The sequence below is a fragment of the Cynocephalus volans genome, chromosome 9, assembly GCF_027409185.1.
Source record: "Cynocephalus volans isolate mCynVol1 chromosome 9, mCynVol1.pri, whole genome shotgun sequence".
Lineage (NCBI taxonomy): Eukaryota > Metazoa > Chordata > Mammalia > Dermoptera > Cynocephalidae > Cynocephalus > Cynocephalus volans.
The window spans coordinates 146,999,388-147,025,847 of record NC_084468.1 but is presented as its reverse complement, the minus strand read 5'-3'; the positions used below and the strand labels follow the sequence as shown (position 1 = coordinate 147,025,847).

The 26,460-nt window shown below is 41.9% G+C and overlaps 1 pseudogene; it reads right to left on the bottom strand.

Annotated features, from left to right (window-relative positions):
• Positions 1 to 7,691: 7,691 nt before the first annotated feature.
• Positions 7,692 to 9,001, bottom strand: LOC134385825 (lysM and putative peptidoglycan-binding domain-containing protein 3-like; annotated as a pseudogene).
• Positions 9,002 to 26,460: the final 17,459 nt, after the last annotated feature.

Sequence of the window (26,460 nt, the reverse complement as noted above, 5' to 3'; positions counted from 1 at the left end):
CTGCTCCCCTCACCCCACGGTCCAATTTCCACGTTCACTATCAGACACCTTTCCTTTGTAATTATCTTTGAGGTCCATGGCTGTGTTCCTCATTAACTACCAAAACAGTAGGACTGAGTCCTTCTTTCTCACTCTTGTATCCTTAAGCACCCAGCTCAGGGCCTGGCACCTATGGGCACTCATTAAAATTTTGTTGACTTAGGTTTCTGGTGCTCCTTTATCAACCGTGTGACCTTGGGTAAGCTACTTAACCTCTCCGGCCTTAGTGTGCCCTTTGTAAGCAAGCAAGCAGGACAGTTAGATTAAGGAAGATAAGTCCATAAAGCGCCTGAGTACAGGGGACATCAGGCACCCATATCAGGGTCCTGATCTCTCTACCCCCACCTCCCCCTGCAAACCATTCCGCACGTCGACAGCCGGGAAGACGACCCCACACTCGCCATCAGACCAGCACCTTTCCGTGCCGCTCCAGACACAGACATTAGTCACTTCTCTTTCTGACTCTTTAGGAGTTTACGTATTTGTAGCAAGCATTTAGGTGACTCAGGACAGGGCTCATAGACGAACCGGGAGCCATAATAAAAAGCACAGGTTTTCAAATAAAGCGAGGCACGACCTCCCGCCCGGCACCGAGCCGGCGCTCAGCCGGCCCCTGCGCTGCAGCCCGCGAGCCCACACGGTGTCATCTGTCCGCTTACCTGGAGCAGGCGCTGTGCAGCTGTCCTTCACCCGTGCAAAGAGCCGGACACTGGACCCTAAACACACAGGTGTCTTACGTGGAAAGTGTGGCTGTGAGGACTGCTCCCAGCAAAGACCCTCGATTCCTCCTGGAAGCGGGAGGGGCGGGGGCGAGAGAAGGCGGGGGAGGTTTTCAGCTGTAAATACTTGAGCGTCTTCGTCCTTGATCTAAGAGCTTTGGAGTCTTCCTTGTGATAACGGAGTAGGGCAGGTTCTGTAGTTATTTGCATTTTTTGGAGAAGAGGAAACTGAGAAATTGAGAGGTCGAGAAAAACGAGAAAAGATTTCAGCCTGGATTCTGCAGGTGGGCTACCTGCTGAAAGATTTTCCTTACATAAGATTAAGACTGGGGGTGCCCTTATACAACAGGCATTCCCCACATGTGCACCTGGTTTTATAAGAAAATGTGTGGAAAATAACGTAATTCATTTTGGTCTGCTATATATAGAAAGTAATTCTAAAGTGATTTTTAAGTTGGAATATTGGCTAATTCCATTTAGTTATCAATTGGAATATTGATAACAAGCCTGATGGTTACATGGAGATTCATTCCGTCTACTTTGTGTACGTTTTTTTTCTTTTTTCCTTTTTTTCTTTTACCTCCTATCCCTCTGAAATGTATGTTTTTAAATTTTTATAACATTTAGAAAGGATTTAGCTGAGAAACAAAATGTGTTTGTAGGCGAAAACATATTACTCTGTTCATGTGAATCCCATGTACTGTATAATGGAATCCTGTAGTAAATGACCTGTAGATACGTGGTATTCTTCAGTTACCCTGATAAAAGATAAGACCCTAAAGTGAAATATATAGTTATCTGTGAATACTGGCAGATAGCAGGCAAAAATATATAGTTATTGACAAAGTATTGATACCATTCATATGCTATTGTAAAAGTAAATGCAAATACTGTATTTAAGTGAATACAACTAAGTAAAAGCAGAGCTCAACATAAAATAAATTTAAATGAATTTCTATGCGGCACGTACACATAAAAGAAACCTATCAGTAAATCAAGCAGATATACACACACAGAGCAATAATTTATATTTTATAAAAATACATCCGTATTTAAAGACAAATCAAATCCATTCAAGGGGGGGAGAAGAACGGGAGTGGGAATCAAGAATGAGGGAAGGATTTTAAAGGGAATGGTCTTCATGAAACGACGGTAACACAGACTGAACTGAGGACAGGATTAAATCAAGGCTCTCAGAGAGAGACCACAAATTTGAATAATATTCTCTCTCAGAAGCAACAAAACATGCAGACAAAATGATTTACTTGAATTTATTTATAAAACTGAAATATGCTGGTTAAAAAAAATCAAACATTTAAGTTCATTTTGTCCTCCTACTTTTAAGTATAAATGAAGGTCTGTATCCATTAATATTTCCACTCACAAACCTTGCCAAATGGTTATTAAGGGTCTTTTTAATTTTTGTGAACCTAGTGGGGTAGACATACTTGTATATTAATTTAATTCTCCTGTCCCGGATTATGAGTGAGTTAAATTATCTGTTCATTTGTTAATTTGTATTCCTGTTGTGAATTGTCTGGAGGACCCTTTTTTTCTCCCTAGACAGTACCATTGCTTTTAAGCATTAACACAACTTTAGAATGATGGTTCAGAGTTGTTCTCCAGCCTGGCTTTGTCCTGGCCACCAGCCTTCTGTTTGCAACTGTCTATTGGTGGTTTCCACCTGGAATTCTAGCTGGCATCTCCAGATTCATGAACCAGAAAGAAAGAGGAATCTTGATTTTTCCCCAACTTTCACTGCCAGGAATCTGCCCCTCCCCGAGTCTTCTCCATCTCAATCAATGGAACCTCCATTCTCCTAATATCTAAGGCAAAAACCTAGGAGGCATCTCTGATTTTTCTCAGTCCTTTACGCCCTACTCAACCTACTAGGAGGCCTGTCATCCTTCCTCCACACTGTGACTTTGGGTTCTGAGGCACTCTCCTGGGGACACCTGGAACTCCTGGCCTGGGATACCTGACTCTGGCCCATCCTCACACATCCCCCCAACTTCCGAATCACTGTGTTGTATGTGAAATGTTACTTTGGGGAGTGTGTTTGGCTTCATATGGGTCCTGTGCAGGCAGAAAACACACGGAGAACCCCAGCCAAGGGCAGATCCTTAGGAAGCAGTGAGTTCTAAGGAGCACGAGAGAAAGAGCCATCTGCCAAAGAGACTGAGAGATGGCTGGCAGAGGGTGGTCAGCAGGGTCACCTTCCAGAGGGATCAAGACAACAGGAAAGGCAGTGATGAATTAGTGGGAGCAATTTCAGTGGAGTAAGGGTCAAAGTCAGCATGGCTCTGATGGGAGTTATGAAAGAGAAATACTAATGATAATTTTTCAAAGTAATTAGCCGAGAGCATGAAATCAAGGGGAAGAATGGATTTTGGGGGTTAATTTGCATCTCTGAGGGTAAGTAATCTTTCTTCAATTCTGCCCCCTCCCACCTATTGGCTAATTCCATTTACTTTTAGCCTGCACCCTATGGATAAAAGAAATGATCAGAGTTACAGGAATATTTTCCTGAAGGGGTTTTAATCGAGACAGGGTAAGGTTTCCTGTCTTAAGAGTGAATCTGAATGTTTTCGATTCTTCGAACTATTAAACCTTATAAGGCCGGCCCGTGGCTCACTCGGTAGAGTGCGGTGGTGATAACACCAAGACCACGGGTTCGGATCCTATATAGGGATGGCTGGTTTGCTCGCTGGCTGAGCGTGGTGCTGACAACACCAAGGTCAAGGTTCTGATCCCCATACTGGCCAGCCAGCCAAAAAATAAATGAGTATGTAGATCTTGTTTGGATCCTGAATTAAACAAACTGACTCTAAAAAATAAAAGCTATGAGACAGCCTGGGAAATTTGAAAACAAAAGGGATATTTCGTGATATTCAAATTATGTTTAATTTCTTAAGGGTAATTATGGTATTACTGTTATTTATTTTTGGCAGCCAGCAGGTATGGGGATCCCAACTCTTGACCTTGGTGTTACAAGGCTGCACTTGAACCAACTGAGCTAACCAGCAAGCCTGTATTACCATTATTATTATTATTTTTTTTTTTTTAAAGATGACCGGTAAGGGGATCTTAATCCTTGACTTGGTGTTGTCAGCACCATGCTCACCCAGTGAGCTAACCGGCCATCCCTATATGGGATCTGAACCTGTGGCCTTGGTATTATCAGCACAACACTCTCCCAAGTGAGCCACGGGCCGGCCCTATTATTTTTAATAAGACTATATCTTTTAGAGGTATATTTGACGTAGCTTTGGACCAAATGATGTGATGACTTCAAATGATATGATTAGCTTCAAAATAGTCTAAGTGTTACCAAACTCAGGTCCGGCTGCCTGCCCCCTCAAGAAGAAAAGAAAAAAAGACTCACAAGTTAAGTGATTGGTGTTTAGAAAAGCAGATGTATTCAGCTGAAGGGGATGGTAAGCTATCTCATCTCAAAGCCTTAGATTTACCTGAGGAGTTTTTTAAGGCAGGGGTGGGGAGGGTGGGGGAGGGGGAGACAAAGGAATGGAATGTGAGAAATGAAAAGTAGGAGGGACTGGTACAGCTACAAGGTGTCCCGTCCTTGTCTTCAGTCAGGTACAAGTTCTTCCCAAGGTCTCGTCTGATTTCTGCTCTCATCTTTGCTGTTATCTCAGGACCTTGCAAGATTTTGATTTGCTCCAGAGTAGAATCAACCTTTCTGCAAAGTCTTTTGCATAGTTTCACTTCCAAAGCTCTGGTTGACTTGGCTGGTGCCCAAGGTCAACTTCCAGTCATTTGGCTTTGATCACTTCTTAAAATTCTACAAGTCTCAAAGAAAGAACTGTTAGCTTTGCAAACTACTGATTAACTTCTCAGCATTGTTTTCCTATTTAGCGAGCGAGATAAAGTCAGGGAGTGGTAAGAAAGAGTGGAGAGGAAAAAAATGTCCTTTTAAAATTCCCACCTCCACCCCCACAGCCCAGGTGGTTTTAGGACCCAATGTGGCCTCTTCAGTCCTGCTCACTTCAACAACATGACACCTAAGCTTAAATAAAAAGAGAGGCTTTTCCTTTATTATATAGCACTTATTTAGTCCAATTGTCTTCCTAAAATAAAGAAATTGCTTTAGTCTATAGTCAGAGTCAAAGACCTAGAAGCGTATTTCATTTATATTTACATTAGTTTTTAAAGGTTCTATTTGAATAAAACACACTATTAAAAATTGTCTTTTTAAAAACTATTATTATTGCTTTTTGGTGGCTGACCGGTACAGGGATTGAACCCTTGGCCTTGGTGTTATCAGCACCATGCTCTAACCAATTGTGCTAACCAGCCAGCCCCCAAAATTGTCTTTTTGAATCTCAAATTGATATACCCCTAATTTAAGAATACCTGATAATTTGTAACTCAGACTTGCAAAATAAATAGAAGATGATTTACACAGGAAAAGTTTATAATTATTATAAGTTTACTTAGTGCAGGGTTTCTACAAGTGTTGAGTTTCTTTAGAAGGTTTAAGCATGACTCGTTTTCTTCCACCTCCTTAGTAATAGGCTTACTTTTTAAAATCATAGTGTGCCGTTGAATGTACTATAGGCTCTGACAGGAGGGAATTTAGAGAGTAGCTTCTAGGAACAAATGTTGTTTTTGTTCAGTATGTCACAGCACGTTTGGGGTTGCTTCCCTGATATATATGCATTTTTCTTCTTTCTCTGTACTAAATTTTCAAATGATAGCTAGTTTGGTAATGTCAGTAGAAACTCTTTAGGATATAATTCTTTAATATATTAATTATGACCTAAACTTGACTAATTTATTTGCATTGTTAAGTACTTAATCTCTAGACACCAAAATGGACTCCTTTCATCGAGCATTAATTTGCCTGACTGCCTCCTAGGAGAAAACTAGGAAAATACAGGAAAAAATAAGGATATATATAAAGCGCTTTATAAATACACAGAAATTAACATCCATATTATTGTTACATGAACATCATAGTATAAATATACCTCATACACAAAACAATATCATAATTCCGTCACCCAGAAATACAGTCATCCCTGTGGATCTGTAAGTTCCGCATCAGGAATTCAACCAACCAAGAGGCAGAACCCGCGGAGATGGATGGACCAACTGTAAGAGACTTGAGCATCCGAGGATTTTGGTATTTGTGGATACTGAGGGACGGCTCTAATATTCTGCAGTATGTATATTCTGACATTTTTCTGTGTTTGTTAAGAACTAGAAAACCTCTCTTCAGGAACACTCCGTCCAAACCCCTGCACTGAGACCTGACCAAACTTTAACAAGACTTCTAGCAGCCTAAGACCTTGTCCCTGGGACCACCCAGACACTCTGAGTTTTTGTCTGAAAAAGCTCAAGACTGTCAAAAGAATTTATTGTTTGTCATAGGCCCTTCGCCCCCTTCGTCTTAGAGCATTTACTTAAGAAGTTTACAATTGTAAATCCTTCTTCTTCTTCTTCTTTTTTTTTTATATATATCTTAAGAAATATACTTTATTATACACGAAACAGGCAATCCAGACTCCACCAAATCTCATTTCTATTGAATCATTTTGGTTACATTTTTAAAACACATACTTCAAAAAATTAAACAATGGAATCAGTATGCAAATGCTTTTTTAGCCAGACCCTGGCTAAATCCATGGCAGATCTTAAAAGTAGCACTATCAAGCCCTTGCAACCAATCCATACAACTTTGACCTCCAATTTGATGCTATAGTTCAGGGGGGAACAAAAAACTCTAACTTGGATGTTTTCTCTTTGAAAAACAGAGATTAAGGGATCAATAAATAAGCAATTGCTAACTCTAACATTGTTTTTATTTAGTGAAGCATTTTCTGCAACAGACCTCAGAAGCAAAGTTTTGAGTCCATTAACTTGTGTTTGATAGTGACGTTGGAGACCAATTTATATAGCCTACGTAATGAATCAGATTGGACCATCTGAAATAATGTTTAACTCTAAAACTTATACTAACTTTCATAAAGTATTATAAGGCATTAAATGTAGTTAAGGCATGTTACTATATGTAACACAGCAACGATTTATCACAATATGTAAGGAATTATTTGCTAAATAATGCTATTCTGTACATGTATAACAATTTTCAACAAAGAACCACAAAAGTGTTTTCAAATATCAGAGGCAAATATAATCATTGTAAAAACAGAAGCAGAGGTGAGGTTAAAGGGTCTGTCTTAAAGAAAGCACTCTTTAAGAGACAAAAATTCCTTTTAGATCTTGACCTATTCCAGAGTTCTAGTGGCCAAATGGCACCTTCCCAACCATACACATTACTTTGGGGGCTTAAAAATATTTAAACTATTTCTTAGCCTCTATTACACAAATTATACATTATGTTCCCATTTCTGTTTCAACTTATGCTTTCACAGCACACATGCTAAACATGTTTTTAAAAAGTTTCAAAACTGAGTATTGAGCATATGCTATCATAATTCTAGAACCAAACTTTTTTGCAACTAAGTATTTTGGTGGTTTTCAGTAGTAAATTTTCTTCAGTTGCAGACATCTGATGAGATCATTATTTTGCTTCATAAAATTAACATGAATAACCTTAAACCAAAAAATAATTTAAAAAATCAAATTTAAACATTACCAGTTTTGAGTAACAATAATGATATACCTTCCAAGTAAAGAACTTCCTAAACATACATTTAAATTCATTTCTGCTTTAAGCATGGGTACAATAGATGAATGGATTGACTGCTCTCAACATCAACTAACAACTGTAGAGCTTTTATACACAATCCACTTGTACATGGCTCAAAAAAATTTTTAAAGGTAAAAAAAATAAATAAAAGCATCTCCAGTCTTCCTAAATTCTGCCTTCTAAGTGGGTTCCTGAATATTATCCACCACATTCCAGATGCACAAGTGATCACTAACTTTGTGATTATGAGCTAACTGCTATGTTTTATGCGGAGCAGCAGGTGACCGAGAATCTTGACTATATAGTTTATGATCATCTTGTTGGCCAAAGTGTGTTCCTTTAGTTGCAGCAATTCCATTTTCCATTTCTCTCTGCTGTGATGGGGGTGTGATTCCTGGATGCAAATGTGAAGAGTCCACTGTTGAATGGTGACTAACATCCACTTTGGCTAAAATTTCATAATACAGCAAATAAAACACAGGTGTTATTATGCCTACTATCAACATTATCACTACAGCTGTCCCCCACCCTGTTCCCCAGTCTGCTTCATAATAGGGATCCTTACAGGTTGAATGTTCTTGCTGTCAGAGTCCAGACGTATTTGTTGTGTTGTGAAGGCAGACACTGCCTCATTGAGGTTCTCTCTTGGTGTCTCTACACTTTACTATTTGTCCTATGCCTCGGTCTACTTCTTTTAAAAAGCTCCCAGCGACTCCCTGGAAGACAGAGAATGCCTGGCTGGTAGGATTTCCTGTTGCTGTGGAGCATGCTGAACAGACAAGGACGTGATGCCTGCCTTCCTGTTGGAGGATGTACAGCGATACTGAAGGGCTGTTGCATTTACAGTGTCTCCTTCCTGCATATCTTTTGTTCATGCTGTAGTGCCATCAGGTCTCCCTCTCGATGTACTTCTTCGGACTTTCTCTTTTCTCTGGATCGAAGCTCATACCCTTCAGCATCCTCCTCCCACGTATCACTCTCTGTCCAATTTCCAAATGCATGTCCTTGACCACTCGACCGAGCTCCTGGAAGGGGAAAGCTACGATTCTGACGCCTCCCTGCCGTAATGTTAAAGTCCGTCCCGCTAGCAGGTGGCACGTAGCGAGGGCGCAGCTACCGAGCCCACCGCTGCCGCTGCTGTCCCGGCAAGTTCACGGCACAGCCTGCACTTGGGCTGCCCGTGCCCACCGCCGCCCCACGTCTCCGTCTTCTCCGTAAATCCCTCTTCTGTCCCTTTGAGATACATACGTTTATCCTACAGGAGTGTCTTTTTCAAGAACCTGAAAGCCGTGCCCTTGACAATAATCATATGGAAGGACAGGGCCTGTCTCCCAGTCTTTGTGGGAGGGAACAGTCTGAACTTCCGTAATGGCCAGCTAGCAGACGTAGCCAGCCTCATTGCTTTTACACTAACAACTCTTGGAAGTTTTCCACTTTCCCGACTAGATCTGTTTTGGGCGGCTGGCAGGTGCAGGGCTGAACCCTGGACCTTGGTGCTGCCGGCGCTGCGGTCCCACCAGCTGGGCAACTGGCAGCCCTCCCCTGACTGTGCCGGCTCCTGGCTCATTCCCGCTCCCAACTCGGTCTTTGTCCCTCTAAAACGCCCTCTGTGCAAATTGGAACGGAGCTTAGCGCTTTCTTCTTCTGCTAGTAGATTCTGAATAAAATGTTTCCGGCGCGTTCACTAACGTCTGCCCTTATCTCCGACATTGGTAACCCCGTACTTAGAATAATTGAATATTATAATTGAACGTATTTCTCCTCTAATAATGTGCAAATAACATTCTTTTCCATCATGCAATCTTTATCTTTATGAAATGTGGTTATCTTAATGTTATAAAAACAATGTATTAGTTTAAAGACATATATGTAAAATAAGATAGATTGTGCATATAGAAATTCAAATCCTCTGACTCCTCCCACTTCAGAAATAACCAGTTAGCTAAAAAGATAGAGAAAATACATCATGCCTCTTTTTACTCGTAAAACTTTTTATTTAAAAGAAATATCACGCTAGATGATTTTGGATTTATACAAAGGTTCAAGGTAGGCTCAGGCGCGCATCCTGCTTGGACCGGCGTCACCCCAGGCCCGGGATCCCCCGCTACCGGGCGCCGCCACGTGCGCACCGCTGTCCTGGGCCCTGGTGGCCAGAGCGGCAGGACCAGCTGGGGCTGCGCGATGCGACCAAGCAGTTCGCACGATACCGCAGCAGCAGCTGCGGAAGCTGGAGGCCGAGGAGCGCGAATGGTACCCGGAGGTCACGCAGGAGTCACTGCCGGAGCTGCAGCTGGCGAAAGAAGAGAAAGAGCCATGGGCAGCTCATCGCGGACCACAGGGCCAAGCTGCCACAGGTGACCAGGTGTGGCTGAAGCAGCAGCTGGGAGTGCTGGGGCAGGCGGTCCTGGCTGAGGCTCCGGAAAATTGTAACAAACTGATAGGTCGAGCCACCTGCCCCCAGACAAAAGCAAACCACTCGAAAGTCAAATGTTGGTGAAAATGGACGTCAGCTTTTTTTTCAGGAATACGCGTGACCTGAGTAGGTTAGGCTAGGCCATCTCTCTAGTAAACCTGAAGGAGAATGGCCAGGCTAAAGCCATGTCAAAGACTCAGGTTTACTGAGGGGATGAGAGAGTGGAATATGGGAAATTAAAAGCAAGAGGGAGAGGGACATGTAAGGGCCAGGTGCAGTCTCACCAAGATTCTGCCCGGTTTCTGCTCCCAGCCTTGGCTTGCTGTTATCTTGGGGTCTGGGTAGCAGGTGCAAGTCTGTAGCTTCAGGAGGACTGGAAAACAACTTTACATGCATGTAAATAATGTCATCTTGCCCCATAGCAAAGGTTCAAAATATCAAATAACCATGGGAAAACAGGGAACTCAGAGAGATGCATGCTAAGAAGAAAAAAAAACCTTGTCCTTTAAAAAAAATTTTTTTTTTTTTAAAGATGACCATTAAGGGGATCTTAACCCTTGACTTGGTGTTTTCAGCACCACGCTCACCCAGTGAGCTAACCGGCCATCCTTATATGGGATGCGAACCCGTGGCCTTGGTATTATCAGCACCGCACTCTCCTGAGTGAACCACGGGCTGGCCCCTTTTAAAATCTTTTAGAGCCCATGCGGGTTTAGGTCCCAACATGGCTTCAGTCCAACACTTCCAGGAGCTGCTACAGGACCTAGAGAGGCAAGCACCTCAAGGAGGAGAACCAAAGACAAGAAGGAGGCCCCGGCTGATGCAATGGGTGCAGCTCTGGCTCAGGACCTAGCTCCTGAGCTTTGTCCTTTTCCAATATAGCCTGCTTCCTTTAAAAAACTAACAACAAAACATTGCAGAATAGTACAGAGAATTTTTTTTTTTTATAAGATGACAGGTAAGGGAATCTTAACCCTTGACTTGGTGTTGTCAGCACCACGCTCTCCCAAGTGAGCCAACCGGCCATCCCTATATAGGGATCCGAACCCGTGGCCTTGGTGTTATCAGTACTACACTCTCCCAAGTGAGCCACGGGCTGGCCCTAGTACAGAGAATTCTGTGTATCCTTTAACTAGATTCCCCTCATGTTAAAATCTTACATAGTCATGATATGTTTATCAACATGAAGAAATTAACATTTGTATAAAACTATTAATTACAGGTTTTATTTGGGTTTCACAATATTTCAGTAAGGTTGTTTTTATGTTCCAGGATCCAATAGGATACTGTATTGTAGTTAATGGTTTTTTTTTTTTGGTTGGCCGGTCTAGGGATCCGAACCCTGACCTTGACATTATAAGGCTGTGCACTTTAACAAACTGAACTAACTGGCCAGCCCATAGTTAGTATATTTTTTGAAAAAATATATTGTTAACCTTTTTCCAGGTGATACATAGCTGGATGTATTAGTCTGTTAAGGCTTAAACAACAGAAATTTATTTTCTCACAGCTCTGGAGATTGGAAGTTCAAGTTCAAGGTGTTGGCAGGTTTGGTTTCTCCTGAGGCCTGTCTCCTTGGCTGTAGACAGCTGCCTTCTCCCTGTGTTCTCACATGGCCTTTCCTCTGTACATGTACATTTCTGGTGCCTCTTTCTCTTCTTATGAAGACACCAGTCCTATTAGTTGAGGGCCCAATACATATGACCTCATTTAACTTTAATTACCTCCTTAAAGTCCATAACTCCAAATATAATAACACAGGGAGTTAGGGCTTCAACATATAAATTGGTGGTGGGGGGTTGGTGGGGATGCAGTTTGACTGAATTAAAACTAGAAAATAGAAAAACAAAAAAATGAAACAAACAAACAAACACAAAAAAATAGAGAAAAGAAAACAACAAAGAAGAAAAATAAAAAATATAAAAACTAGATGATAGGGCCGGCCCGTGGCTCACTCTGGAGAGTGTGGTGCTGATAACACCAAGGCCACGGGTTCGCATCCTATATAGGGATGGCCGGTTTGCTCAGTGGCTGAGCGTGGTGCTGACAACACCAAGCCAAGGGTTGAGATCCCCTTACCGGTCATCTTTAAAAAAAAAAAAAATTCATTGCAGTCTTGTGAAAACCTAAAACACGATTCTGGTACTTCTTGGCTTAAATCACAAATATTCTGATAGCACTGTATTCATAATGTACCGACGTTTACTTGTTTTTCATCTAACTTTCTCAACTGATAGATATATCAAGCTGTGTACATAAGTGCATGGGAGTTGGACTAGATAGACTTATACTGAAAATTCTGCCAACTTGGAAAGCTTATCTTCACATGATGCACAGAAAGAAATTAGAGGTCAGGGTTTCAATGTGTAACAAAACTGAGAAACACATACACAATTACTCTTTGAAGTTAATGGTGAGTTACCAACTAGTAAGGATATGTGGGGATTAGATTCTGAGAAGAGGAGACTGGAACTTTCCTTAAGATGCAGTTACTGATTCTGAAACAGAAGCTGAGAGGCTAAGTAGAGCTTTCAGCTGAATCTCAGGGTTGAGGGAACAAACTTGGAGTTCAGAGCACCCTACAGGGGATACATCCTGGCAAACACCCCAAGGTTAAAATTGGGATCTGTGAAGTGCTACACAATAGAAGTTGAAATCAAAGCTAGGCTACGTGAAAGTCTATCGATTTGAGTAAATTCAAATCATAAAAACAAATGGACAATTATGAAAACAAAGCAGATGACTGGTAATAACACAGACACAGGAGAGTGGAGAAGAGGAGAGAGCTGGCCAGTTAGTTCAGTTGGTTAGTGTGGTGCTGATAAAACCAATGTCCAGGATTCCATCCCTATACAGGCCGCCAAAAAACAAAACAAATCAAGAGAGACTGTTGTTCGTGCCTCATCTGATTGGCAATGGTGAAGATGAATTAGATTGCAGACACAGGGCAGAGGAGCAGGAAGGAGAGGAGGCCTGGGGGTGAGAGAGCAAGGCCTCTGGGCCAGGCTGCCTGGGCTGAAATCCTGGCTCCTCCAGGTATAGTGATGGGACCTTGGACTATTCAGAAAGGACATACTGAGGAGAGAAGATGGTCCCGACAGCAGGCCTGGGACACAGAAGGTCCTCATTTGTGTTTGATGGTACCCCAGACTTTCCACATTCAGGATCCTATGGTCAAGGAACACATCTTTTGTTGTCACCACTACTGCCATCCTCAAAGCTACCTTGTCCCCAGGAGATACCTCCCCTGCCCCCATCTGCCAACCCATTAGCACTGACTGGGGCCTCCTCTCATCTGCTCTCCACGCCCAGATTTAACCATGACTCTCTCCCACAGGACTGCGGGTCCCATCAAGAGGACCCCAGTCCTTCCTTCAGCTCCAGCATATCTTAGTACCATGTGCAGTTCTTACTTTCTCCAGTAGGCTGCACTTCCTCTGGCCCCAGCACCTGTGTATAAGTAGATCCCTTGTCTCCTGTGCTGTAGCCAGCTCTCAGCTCATTTGTCACTTCCTCCCAATCCAAGCTCCGCCTGACCCTAAAACAATGTCATGGAACAGTAGGTCAGCATCATGAATTGTCCTTTTAACTCTTATGACTGTTGCAAATTTTCGCACATTTGGAGATCTGCATTGCCCAGTAACTGTGACCTCCATGTCACCCTTGCCATGATTGGGTCTCCTCAGTCCCTGGCCTAAACAGCTGTTGAATGATAAAATCTTGGCTAGGTTCCTGGGTCTCCCTTAAGACCTGAGAGAATCTGGACAACCTACTTGAGCTGAGTGTCTGTAAGCAAGCCCACTGGTTTGATTGAGAAAGATCAAGCCCCTTACTATGATATCTGGAAGGTGATTCCACACTTGGCTTCAGATCAGCACCGCTGAGCACATGATCAGTCACAGAGGTTAGTCCACAGCTTTTCTTATCTTTTCTTTTCTGAAAAAGATGACTGGTAAGGGGATCTTAACCCTTGACTTGGTGTAGTCAACAACATGCTCTCCCAAGTGAGCAAACAGGCCATCCCTATATGGGATCCGAACCCGTGGCCTTAGTGCTATCAGCACCACACTCTCCTAAGTGAGCCACGGGCCGGCCCATAGTCCACAGCTTTTCTGACCTCACAGGGCAGGGTGGGACCTAGGTACATATATTTTTAGCAAGCACTTAGTTGTGTTAAAATAATGCCATATGGTGTTTGGATTCCCTTGCGAGGTGTGACCTCCTGCCTGGCACAGAGCAGGCGCTCAGGAAGCCACAGGTCTTACTATGTTCCAGCCTGCCAAACCCACATAATCCCATCTCCCTGCTTACCTAGAGCAGGGGCCTCTGGAAGGGTCTTGGAAGAGGCCTCAGAGAGGGGTCTCCAAAGCCAGTCTTGCAGCAAACCTTGCAGTCACTGTTCAACTGTGGTATATATGTACCACTAGGAGGTTGGAGCTATTAGGTCCCCGCCCAACAAAGACTGGCAGCTCCTTCCTGCAGGAGGGAAGGCAGGGCAGTGGGTGAGGATGTTCAGAAGTCTTGTGGGTGGGGAGGGAATCTCCTGTGATTGCATTAGGCCAGGAGGGCCAGGCAGTGTATTTGTATGCATGAACTAATTTACACTTTTGTGATCCTCCCTTAATCCTCTCGAAACACTTGATCCCATCTTTGCTGATGAAGAAACTGAAAATATGAAAGGCTAAGTAGTTCTTTTCCTATTCTGGCCCAAGTAAGTTTGACTCGGGAACCAACCAGTTGAACCCTCTCTTTCCAGTGTCAGGCTTCCAGCACTGTACGGGACAAAGAGGGACAACTTTGCCCTTCAGTGGCAGAAGTCTAGGTTGAGTCTATCACTTGCTTTCTGCCCCCTCACAAGCTGTGACTTATTGCAGTGACTGCAGAAGCCCCCCACCAGCAGGGGGTGGTTTATGGAGACCAACCCAACCATGGGGGTGCCTGAGGCACAGGAGGAGAACCTGTGAAAAGTCCCAAGCCAGAGACAGCTGTGCAGCTGTTGATGGTTCATGGTCCCTGAATCGCTGTCTCCAGGAAATGAAGAATCTGGACATAAGCAACCCATGTGATAGAGTTTGGATGTGTTGTCCCCGTCAAAACTCGTGAGTAAATCTGATCCCCACTGTGGCAGTGCTGGAAGCTGTTTGAGTCATGGGGGTGGATCCCTCATGAACGGATTAATGCTCTCCCTGGGGGAGGGGGGATTGAGTGAGTTCTCGCTCTATTCGTTCCTGAGAGCTGGTTGTTTATAGGACCCTGGCACCTCCTCTCTCGCTCTCTCTTGCTTCCTCTCACCATGTGATCTGCTTGTACCCACGGCTGCCGGCTGCTTTCCACCATGAGTAGAAGCAGCCTGAGGCCCAGGGCAGATGCAGCTGTCCCAGAATCATAAACCAAATAAACCTGTTTTTTATAAATTACCCAGTTCCAGGTATTCTGTTATAGCAACACAAAATGGACTAAAACACCATGGGAGGAAAAGAGCCTCAGTACACCCCAGAGTGCATCAGGAAACAACAGTGCCTGAGTGTGGTGGCCTGTGAGCATCTGCTGACCCCTTTTCCTGGTGATGCACCAAGGGGTTGGTGTGAGCCATAAAATGACCCCTCACTTCTTACACCTCCACCTCACCCTGATCCTGAGGCAGATCCCAGGTCCTCTCTGAGTCCAAGTGACAACATGGCCATCTCCACCCATCTACACTGCTTGGTCTCTTAAGTGATTTACTCCCATTCACTCTACCTCACCGCTTTCTGTTGGAGTGAGCAGGACTGAAGCCATGGTGGAAACTAAAACCACTGGGGCTATAGGAAAAAAATTTTTTAAAAGTTATTTTCTAGGCCGGCCCGTGGCTCACTCGGTAGAGTGTGGTGCTGATAACACCAAGGCCACGGGTTCGGATCCTATATAGCGATGGCCGGTTTGCTCACTGGCTGAGCGTGGTGCTGACAACACCAAGCCAAGGGTTCAGATCCCCTTACCGGTCATCTTTATTAAAAAAAAAAAAAAAAAGTTATTTTCTTAGCATGCATTTCTTTGAATCCCCCTCTTGGTTACTTGTTATTTCAAACCTTGGTTATGGTACTCTATGAATATTCATAACCAATAAAAACAAAACATTAAAAAAAACAAAACAAACAAAAAAACCTTGGTTATGGGGCAGAATGACATAACATTATTTATATAAATGTAAAGTTGTTTTCCAGATAGCCTGGAGCTGCAAACTTGTCATGAGACATATACTATCCAGACACTGAGAAACCAAGTTAGACATCAATAAAGCAAAGCTGATTCCACACCGAAGCAAATCAAAATCTTGCAGGAACCTAAGATAACGTCAAGGAGAACAGAAGCCAGATGGAGGCTTGGTGAGGATTTACACCTGGCTCCTTACACGTCCCCCTCCCTCCTGCTTTTTGTTTTCCACATTCCATTCCCTCAATACCCTTTGTAGTGGATTGAATTATGTCCCCCCCAAACTCACTGAAGCTTGAATTGTGTCCCCCACATTTTATTTATTAGGAACTTAGCTCCCACTGTGACTGTTAAGAGGGTGGGAAATCCTATTATGGTAATTGGAAGGTGGAAACTAGACGAGGTGATTGGATTGTAGGACCATGCAGTAGTGAATGGGATAAAAATGGTGGTTAGGGATGTGGTTCTGAAGGCTTTAAAAGAAGAGGAGAGTCTGTCTTGCTCTCTCTGCTTCCACCATCTTGCAATGTGGGACCCCTGGGTCACTGTCACCACCACCAGATGGACTTTGGACTTCCTAGCGTCAGAAACTATAAGCAGTAAATGTCATTTTTCTTTATAATTACCCAGTTTCGTGTATTTTGTATAAGCAACACAAAACGGACTAATACACCTTCTTTGAAAACTCCTCAGTAAATCTCTTTGAGATGGTTTTAGTCTTGCCATCTCCTTCAGGTTTACCATGGAGATGGGTTAGCCTAACATCTCCTTCAGGTTGCTGGTATTACTGAATAAAGCTGACTTCCTTCTTTACCAACATTTGACTTTTAAGTCATTTGTTTTCGTCTGGGGCAGGCAGCCAGACGGGTTTGGTAACATTTCCATTGCCTACTTGTTATCTTTCTTCAAACTGCAATTTTAATCATGCTCCTTAAAACAGTGGAGTGGCTTTCACAGCTCTTAGAAAGTGACCAAAGGCCCTGCACCGTCTGGTCCCACCTATTCTCTTGATAACACGCTGTAACTTGTTAATTATAGATACCTAGGTGGACTGTACACCAATAGAACTTATCTTTCTTATCTAGCTGTAATTTTCTGTCCATTAACTAACCATTTATGATTACCCCCACAACCCTCCCTTTTCCACCTCTAGTAACCACAGTTATACACTCTCCATTGTGTGTGTGTGTGTGTGTGTGTGATGGCAGGCCAGTATGGCGATCTGAACCCTGGACCTTCTTCATGTTATCAGCACCATGCTCTAACCAAGTGAGCTATACTCTATTCTTCTTAAAGTTCAACTTATTATTATTATTTATTTACTTACTTATTTTTTTAGCTCACACATCTGAGTGAGAACATGCAGTATTTCCCTTTCTGTACTTGACTTAATTCACTTATTTCTCCAAGCTCATCCATGTTGCTGCAAATGGCAGAATTCATTTTTTTTTTTTTTTTTTTAAAAGATGACTCGTAAGGTCCTTGACTTGGTATTGTCAGCACCATGCTCTCCCAAGTGAGCTAACTGGCCATCCCTATATAGGATCCGAACCCACGGCCTTGGTGTTACCAACACCACACTCTCCCAAGTGAGCCATGGGCTGGCCCAGAATTCATTTTTTTTAATGTCTGTAGTTTTCCATAGTGTATATATACACCACATTTTCTTTTTCTTTTTTTTTGGGAGGGGGGCAGCTGGCTGGTCTGCGGATCCAAACCCTCCACTTTGATGTTATTTATTTATTTATTTATTTTTTTAAAGATGACCGGTAAGGGGATCTTAACCCTTGACTTGGTGTTGTCAGCACCACGCTCAGCCAGTGAGCGAACCGGCCATCCGTATATAGGATCCGAACCCGGGGCCTTGGTGTTATCAGCACCGCACTCTCCCGAGTGAGCCACGGGCTGGCCCCACTTTGATGTTATAACACCATGCTCTAAGCAACTGAATTAGCCGGCCAACCTCTGGATTCCTCATTTTTTTTTTTACCCAATCATCTGTTGATGGACATTTAGGTTGGTTCCATTATCTTGGCTATTGTGATTAACATCGGAGTCCAGGCATCCCTTTGACTTGATGATTTCCATTCCTTTGGGTATGTACCTGATAGTAGGATTGCTGGATTTTATGGTAGTTCTATCTGTTTGAGAAACCTCTATACAGTTTTCTGTGATGGCTTTACTAATTTATAGACCCATCAACAATGTATAAGAATTCTTTCTCTGTATCCTTGCCAGCATTTGTTATTTTTTCTCTTTTTGATAATAGCCAGTCTACCTGGGGTGAAATAGTATCTCAGTGTGCTTTTTTTTTTTTTTTTTTTGTCGTTTTTTCATGACCGGCATTCAGCCAGTGAGTGCACTGGTCAGTCCTATATAGGATCCGAGCCCGCGGCGGGAGCGTCGCCGCGCTGCCAGCGCAGCACTCTACCAAGTGTGCCACGGGCTCGGCCCTCTCAGTGTGCTTTTGATTTACGTTTCCCTGATTAGTGATGTTGAGCGCTTTTTCACATACCTGTTGTCTATTTGTATGTCTTCTTTTGAGAAATGTCTATTCAGTTCCTTTGCCCATTTTTTAATTGGATTATTTGGGGTTTTTTTGTATGTTTGTTTACTATCAAGTTGTTTGAGTTCCTTGTATATTCTGGATATTAGTCCCTTGTCAGATGCATATTTGGCAAATATTTTCTCCCATTCTGCAGGTTGTCTCTTTGCTCTGTTGATTGTTTCCTTTGCTGTGCAGAAGCTTTTTAATTTGATATAATTTCATTTGTTTATTTTGCTTCTGTTGCCTGTGCTTTTGAGGTCTTTTTCACAAACTCTTTTCCCAGTCTGATGTCCTGAAGCCTTTCTCCTGTATTTTCTTCTACAAGTTTTATAGTTTCAGGTGTTACAGTTAAATTTTTACTCCATATTAAGTAGACTTTTGTGTCTGGTAAGAGATATGGGTCTAGTTTCATCTCCTACACATGGATATCCAGTTTTTCCACCACAATTTATTGAGGGGTCTGTCCTTTCCCCAACATATGGTCTCAGCACCTTTGCCAAAGCTTGGTTGACTGTAAATATGTGAATTTATTTCTGAGTTCTCTAGTCTTTTCCATTGGTCCATACGTCAGTACCCTGCTGTTTTGGTTACTATAGGCTAGAAGAATAATTTGAAGTTAGGTAGTGGAATGTCTCCAGCTTTATTTCTTTGCTCAGGGTTGCTTTGGCTTTTAGGATCTTTTGTTGCTTCATATAAACGTTGGAATTGTTTTTTTCTATTTCTGTGAAGAATGTCATTGGTATTTTGATGGGGATTGCACTGAATCTGTAGATCGCATTTGTAGTATGGTCATTTTCACAACATTAATTTTTCCAATCCATAAACATGGAGTGTCTTTCCATCTTTTTGTGTCCTCTTTAATTTCTTTTATCAGTGTCTTGTAGTTTTCATTGTAGAGATCTTTCATTTATACCTAGGCATTTTTTCTGGTAGCTGTTTTATTTTATTTTTTTTTTCTGGTAGCTGTTTTATTTTACTTTACTTTATTTTATTTTATTTTATTTCTTTAAAAAGATGAATGGTAAGGGGATCTCAACCCTTGGCTTGGTGTTGTCAGCACCACGCTCAGCCAGTGAGCAAACCGGCCATCCCTATATGGGATCCAAACCCATGGCCTTGATGTTATCAGCACCGCACTCTCCCGAGTGAGCCACGGGCCGGCCCCTTGATTTTTTTTTTAAATACTAGTTTATTGTTGGTGTATAGAAACACTACTGATTTTTGTATATTCATTTTGTATCCTGCAACTTTACTGAATCAATTATTCAGTTCTAAGTTTTTTTTGATGTTGTCTTTAGGTTTTTCTATATATGATTATGTTATCTGAAAACAGGGATAATTTGACTTCCCCTTTCCAATTTGGATGCCCTTTATTTCTTTCTCTTGCCTAATTGCTCTGGCTAGACTTTACAGTACTATGTTACATAGGAGTGGTGATATTGTACATACTTGACTTGTTCCTGTTCTTAGAGAAAAACCTTTCAACTTTTCCCCTTTTAGGATGATGTTAGCTGTGGGTTTGTCATATATTGCTTTTACCGTGTTAAGATAATTTCCTTCTGTACCTAATTTGAGAGAGCTTTTATCATGAAGGGATGTGGAAATTTTTTTTGCATCTATTGGGATGATTGTATGGTTTTTTCTTTTATTTTATTGATGTGGTATGTTACATTTATTAATTTGTGTATGTTGAAACATCCTTGCATCCCTGGGATAAATCCCACTTGATCATTGTGCATAATCTTTTTGATATGCTGTTAAATTATGTTTGCTAACATTTTGTTGAGAATTTTTGTATCTATGTTTATTAAGGATATTGGCCTGTAGTTTTTTTGTTGTTGTATCTTTGTCTGATTTTGGTATCAGAGTGATGCTGGTGTGACGTGTGTGTATGTGTGTGTGTTGATGAAACTCTTAAAAAGTTTGTATCCGGGCCAGCCCGTGGCTCACTCGGGAGAGTGCGGTGCTGATAACACCAAGGCCCTGGGTTCGGATCCCATATATGGATGGCCGGTTCGCTCACTGGCTGAGCGTGGTGCTGACAACACCAAATCAAGAGTTAAGATCCCCTTACCGGTCATCTTTAAAAAAAAAAAAAAAAAAAGTTTGTATCCTTTAGAGGTACAAACTGAAGTATATACAAGTGATGTGCCATGTCTGAAATGATGTCTATTTGCTTCAATAGGATTAGGTGCAGAGGAGAAGAGGGTGTGGTATAGAAGACACAAGATTGCCTGTGAGTTGACATTTGTTGAACATAGATGACGGTACATGGGGGTTTGTTTGAATGTATCTGAAATTTTCTAACACAAAAAGGAGAGAGTGTTCTGCTTCTGGCCTAACTTGTCCATTGAGATCAACCATCGAAGGTGAATAAAACACACGAAGCAACAGATTGAAAGGCACTGGAGAACAAACAAGGCTGTCAGGATCTGAGAGGCCAAATCCTGGAGAGGAGGAGGTCCCACATTGATCTTCCTTTGTGTCCCTCATGGACTGGGGTATTCTCCACAGTGAGAACACACTCCTACTCCATGTGTGACATGCATATACCACATATAAAGCCTGTGCATCTATGAATCCCCTCCCTAGTCACTCACATGCTCAATCCTTCCACTCCTTCCTGCATTGATTTATGCCTCTCTACCAGATTGTTCCTATCAGCATATTAATGAGTTGTTTTTGCTCCCATCTGAAATTTTTTACAAATATGAAAAGAAATAATCCTCTCTAGATCTTCCTTTCCCCTCCAGCTACCACCCCATTTTTCTAGTCTTTCCATCTTAAAACTCCTTGAAAGAACGTTCTCATCATTATTTTTCATTCTTTCTTTTTTGTTCTTAATTTTTTTCCACATGCAACAATGCAGAGTGTTCTATTCTTCCTCATTTCTCTTCTCCCATACTCCCTTGAACACACTAGAAAGCAGGTTTCCATAGTCACCCTTCCACAACACCTCTTTTCTTAAATTTACCAAGGGTATTTGCTTGGTTAATTCCAATGATCATTTTTAGTCCTCAACACACTTAACTCTCTCTTCCTGAAACACTTTCTTACCTTGGCTGGCAGACCAACATACACTCGTGGTGTCCTTTATTTCTGGCCAATTCTTCTGGACCCTTTCATGGATCCTCCTCATCTCTCCTAACTCTAAAGTGCACCAGAAGTAGCTTTGCCAGACTTACGAGATAAAAATACAGCACAACTGGTTAAATTTGAAATATTGCATGGGGCATACTTATCCTAAAAATTATTTCATGGAGTTAGTGTGGGGTGCCTGGCCAGGCCAGCTCTGCCATATCACACTGATGTCAGACCCACAACTGCTGTACAAAGAACTCAGCTTTCCTGAAAGAACACCTTTCAAAACAGTCTTAAAGTTTGCAGCAGAAGAATTTAAAGTTCCTGCAGCAACTAGTGCAATTATTACAAACGATAAAATAGGAATAAATCCTGCACAGACTGCTGGAAATGTTTTTCTGAAGCATGGTTCGGAACTATGAGTTATTCCTAGAGACTGTGTTGAAAGTTGATAATATCTGCTACTTGGAACATTTGATTACCTTTTCGAATAAATATTGGTATTTTTTGTTATTGTTGTAAACAAAAACCAAAAACCTTATTTGTTGTTTATATGAAATTCAAATTTAAGTTTGAGCCCTCTTCTTTGTCTGCAACCCTAACCAGAATTCAGTCCCTGGACCTCTACTTTGTCTACCTCTCTGCTGAAGTGATTTCTACTGTCAAGTCTTTAAATATAATTCATATGCTGGTAACGCCCAAATTTTACCTCCACCTTGTGTCTCTTCCCTAAACTCTAGATGCTTGTATGCAACCACTACTTGATATCTCCACTCATGTGTCAAATAGGCAAGGCCAACTTAATATGTTTAAACAGAACTCCTAATATTCCTACCCAGTCCATCTCCTCCTGCAGTCTGCAGTCTTCTCCATTTCTGTTGATGATTACTCCATTTACCAGTTACTCAGACTGAACACATTCCTGTCGTCCTTGATCCTTCCTTCTTTTTCTCACACACCTCTTACCAAGACCGTCAACAAATCCTGCAGGCTTTGTTTTCAAAATGGAGAATTCAATCCTTTTCTCTGCACTCCCACTGCTACCACCTTGGTATAAATCATTCATCATTTCTTGCCTGGATTATTGCAGTAACTTCCTGATGGCTCCCTGTTTTCCATCTATTTTTAAGAGTGTAGCCAACGTTCCCGTGTCATTCCTCTGCTCCAAACCCTCCCATTTTACTAAGTAAAATAGCCTAAGTGTGTTTATCATGACCTATAGCATCCTCCTCAATTTTCCTATTTTACCCTTCCTCAATTTCTGACTTTACCTCCTAAAATCTCCATCTCTGGTTCGCTCTGCTCCAGCACACCAGCCTCCTTGCCATTCCCTGAATACTTGCCATGTATTCTTTTGATATCCATGATTCACTGAACAAATGTTGAGATTCTACCATATGCTTACCATTTAGGGAATAAAATGATTTAGGGAGTAGTACTCTTATTGTCTCCACTGTCAGCACCACACTCTACCGAGTGAGCCATGGGCTGGCCCTCTTATTGTCTCCATTGTATAGAAGGAAAAACAGATTATATAGAAGAAAAAAATAATAGCCAGGATCTCACAAATTATTTGGAATACTGTATAAGAGTAGAAATGATCTATGTATATATGATAATATACTTTATCTGTAGCCGTCTGTAACTAAAGTTTTAGCATAAAGAAAGAGTCCAGTGTGGGGGTCACTCAGGAGCAACTCACACTGACACCCTTCCTTCCCCATGTACCCCCACACAGCTAGACCAGATCCAGCAGGGGACACAGGGCTCTCATCCTGGACTGTGTCCTTAACTACACCTGGAGCACACCTCCTGCTATTTTCCCAGAAATTCATTCTCTTCAGGATCTTCCTAAAGTATTCACCCTGCCAGCCAGGGTGCTATGTATTTGTGTGCGTGTCCCTCCCCAAATTCATATTTTTAAGTCCTAACCCCCAGTACAAAATGTGACTGTAATTGGAGATAGAGCTTTTAAAGGAATGATTAATTTAAATGAGGCCTAATCCAATCTGACTGGTGTCCTTATAAAAAGAGAAAGGTCCTTGTGAGGATATAGCAAGAAGGTGGCCTTCTGCAAGCCAAGAATAGCCTCTGCTGACACCTTAATCTTGGGTTTCTAGCCTCTTAAACTGTGAGAAAATAAATTAATAAACTTCTGTTATGTGACCTATTCTGTGATATTTTGTGATGACAGCCCTAGCAAACAAATATAGTCCCTTTTTTGTTTTTGGTGGGTGGACAGTGGGTATCCAATAAATACAGTCACTCTTTTTGACTTTCCATGTTTTTTTTTTTTTTAAAGATGACCGGTAAGGGGATCTTAACCCTTGACTTGATGTTGTCAGCACCATGCTCACCCAATGAGCAAACCAGCCATCCCTACATGGGATCCAAATCCATGGCCTTGGTGTTATCAGCACCGCACTCTCCTGAGTGAGCCACAGGCTGTCCCCGACTTTCCATGTTCTAAACCCCCTTCCAATATTTGGGGAAGTCCCCAATGATGTGTTGGTGGTCAGTGCCTCTGTAACAGCAGCAATGGTTTCATCAAGATGGAGTTTCCAGTTCAGTGCTGAGAATGCTAATGGGGCACGCTTGACTAGGTGGCTTTTTTATAACAAGAATCTAATGCATTTATCTCCGAAAACATCCCACTTGCCCATGAATACTCTCAGATCCCCCTGGTTGGGTTGCTTCCTCCATCACAGGCTGCCATGGCCCCAGGTTCCCTCCTCCCTAGGATCTACCCAATGGAATGAGGCCTTTCTCACTCTGAGTCCTCAGATACAGTCCTGCTCCAGGCCAATAAAAGCTCCCCCAAAATGAACAAATAAAAAGAAACAAACATAGAACAATCAATTAATATGTTGAACTTTCAAAAGTAGAAATCAGAACTGAAATTACTAGAGGTGAGAAAGGGGTGGGGGAGGGGGGAAAGGGGGGAATTGGTAAAGGGCCATGGAAAATCCATTACATTGTATAATGTTGAACATACTAATTATACTGATTTGAACATCACATACTGCACACAATTATTGATATTCAATGCTGTACCCTACAGATATGTACAATCAACTGTGTTCCAATAAAAAATACATAAAAGTTCCCAATGAGGGGCTCCCTTGGATCTAGCCAGACTCCATCCTGCTCAGCATCTAGGTGGCTTGATGGGGAGGAACCCCGGGACCCCATGTCAATCCACCCTGAAGCAGCTTCTTCTCACACACAACCTGAACCTGGAGGCTGTAAGATCAGAGTAAACCTAGGCCTGAATCCTATACTGCTCTTCAGTCTTTGTTACACCCCAAATATCACCTGGAACTAAACTGACTCATTTGAAAAAAAAAAAAAAAGTTTATTTAGAAAAAATAAAGTGCTTCTTTTGTCTCCATAGGTGAGGTCAGAGAATCTGTATTTTCTTTTTCTTTTTTAAAAATATGTTTCTAATTTGAGAATCTGTATTTTTGACAAGCATTCTGGTGACTGTGATAAAGTCACTTCTTGCACTAGCAACTGGAAACCATGGTAGAAAGGACTGGCTTCAGTGTGCAACAAGACAAAATTGAGTCCAGATTCCTGGTCAATTACTGAATTTCTGTGTGACCAGACCCCGCATGTGGTAAAACCTCACTAAACTGCTCTTGCTAAACTTCAGGCTGCAAAACTCTTGTTGCCCTTAAGCTGCCCTGTCCAAGTTGACCATACCATGTGGCTATTATGAGTGAACTCTGGAACAACACACTGGGTTTGAACCTTGGCTCTGCCTAACTTGTAAGCCTGAGAGCATGGCTCCCAGAATATAAGCCCCCTGGACCTCAATTTTTTTCCACCACAAAATGGTAGAGCTGATCTCATAGAACAGTTGAGAGGAGAGAGCTAAAGCACTGAGAATACAGAAAATGCTATATACAAGTTTTCTGATATGATGATGACTAATAGCACCTGAAGCAGGTAAAAGTCAGTCTATGTTGTGAGTCTCAAGTCTGAACAGCTATAATACAAACTGGAGAGAATCAACACCTTTATTATACTGAGTCTTCCAATCCATGGATATGGTAAACTCTGACATTTATAAAGGTCTTCTTCAACACCTTTCACTAAATGTTCATAATTTTCTGCATGAAATTCTTGCATATTAATAGCTAGATTCATTTCCAGCTAATTTATGTGTTATGCAATTATAAAAGGTTTCTTAAAAGTTAAACCCTCATTATCTACAGAAATAAGTTAATAAAATAAAAAGCAGAAAACTTTGATGAGAAATATGCAGATATACAGAAGAATCCACTAAAAAGAAAGGCAGGTATGTGGTAAGCATGATATTTAAATAACAATTCATACAACTTTACATGTCTGACTTGTTTTATTGGACATGTTAACAGAATTCTCAAACTTTTTTTTTTTTTTTTAAAGACGACCAGTGAGGGGATCTTAACCCTTGACTTGGTGTTGCCAGCACCATGTTCACCCACTGAGCTAACTGGCCATCCCTATATGGGATCCGAACCCATGGCCTTGGTGTTATCAGCACCACACTCTCCTGAGTGAGCCATGGGCCAGCCCTAGAATTCTCAAACATTTTATCTTAGAATTCAAAGCACCTGACAATTAGTATTCATAACATGTATGAAACTGGTATTACTGTCACATTTTCATAGTTGCTGAAAAGGACAGAGAATAATCTACTCAGGTTTTCAGTGGTAAAACTTAAAAAGATTCCAGAAATAATGAGATTCAGTTTACTGGCTTAAGTTTCCCCTAATAAGTAAAGCAGAATCATTTACCAGGTTCT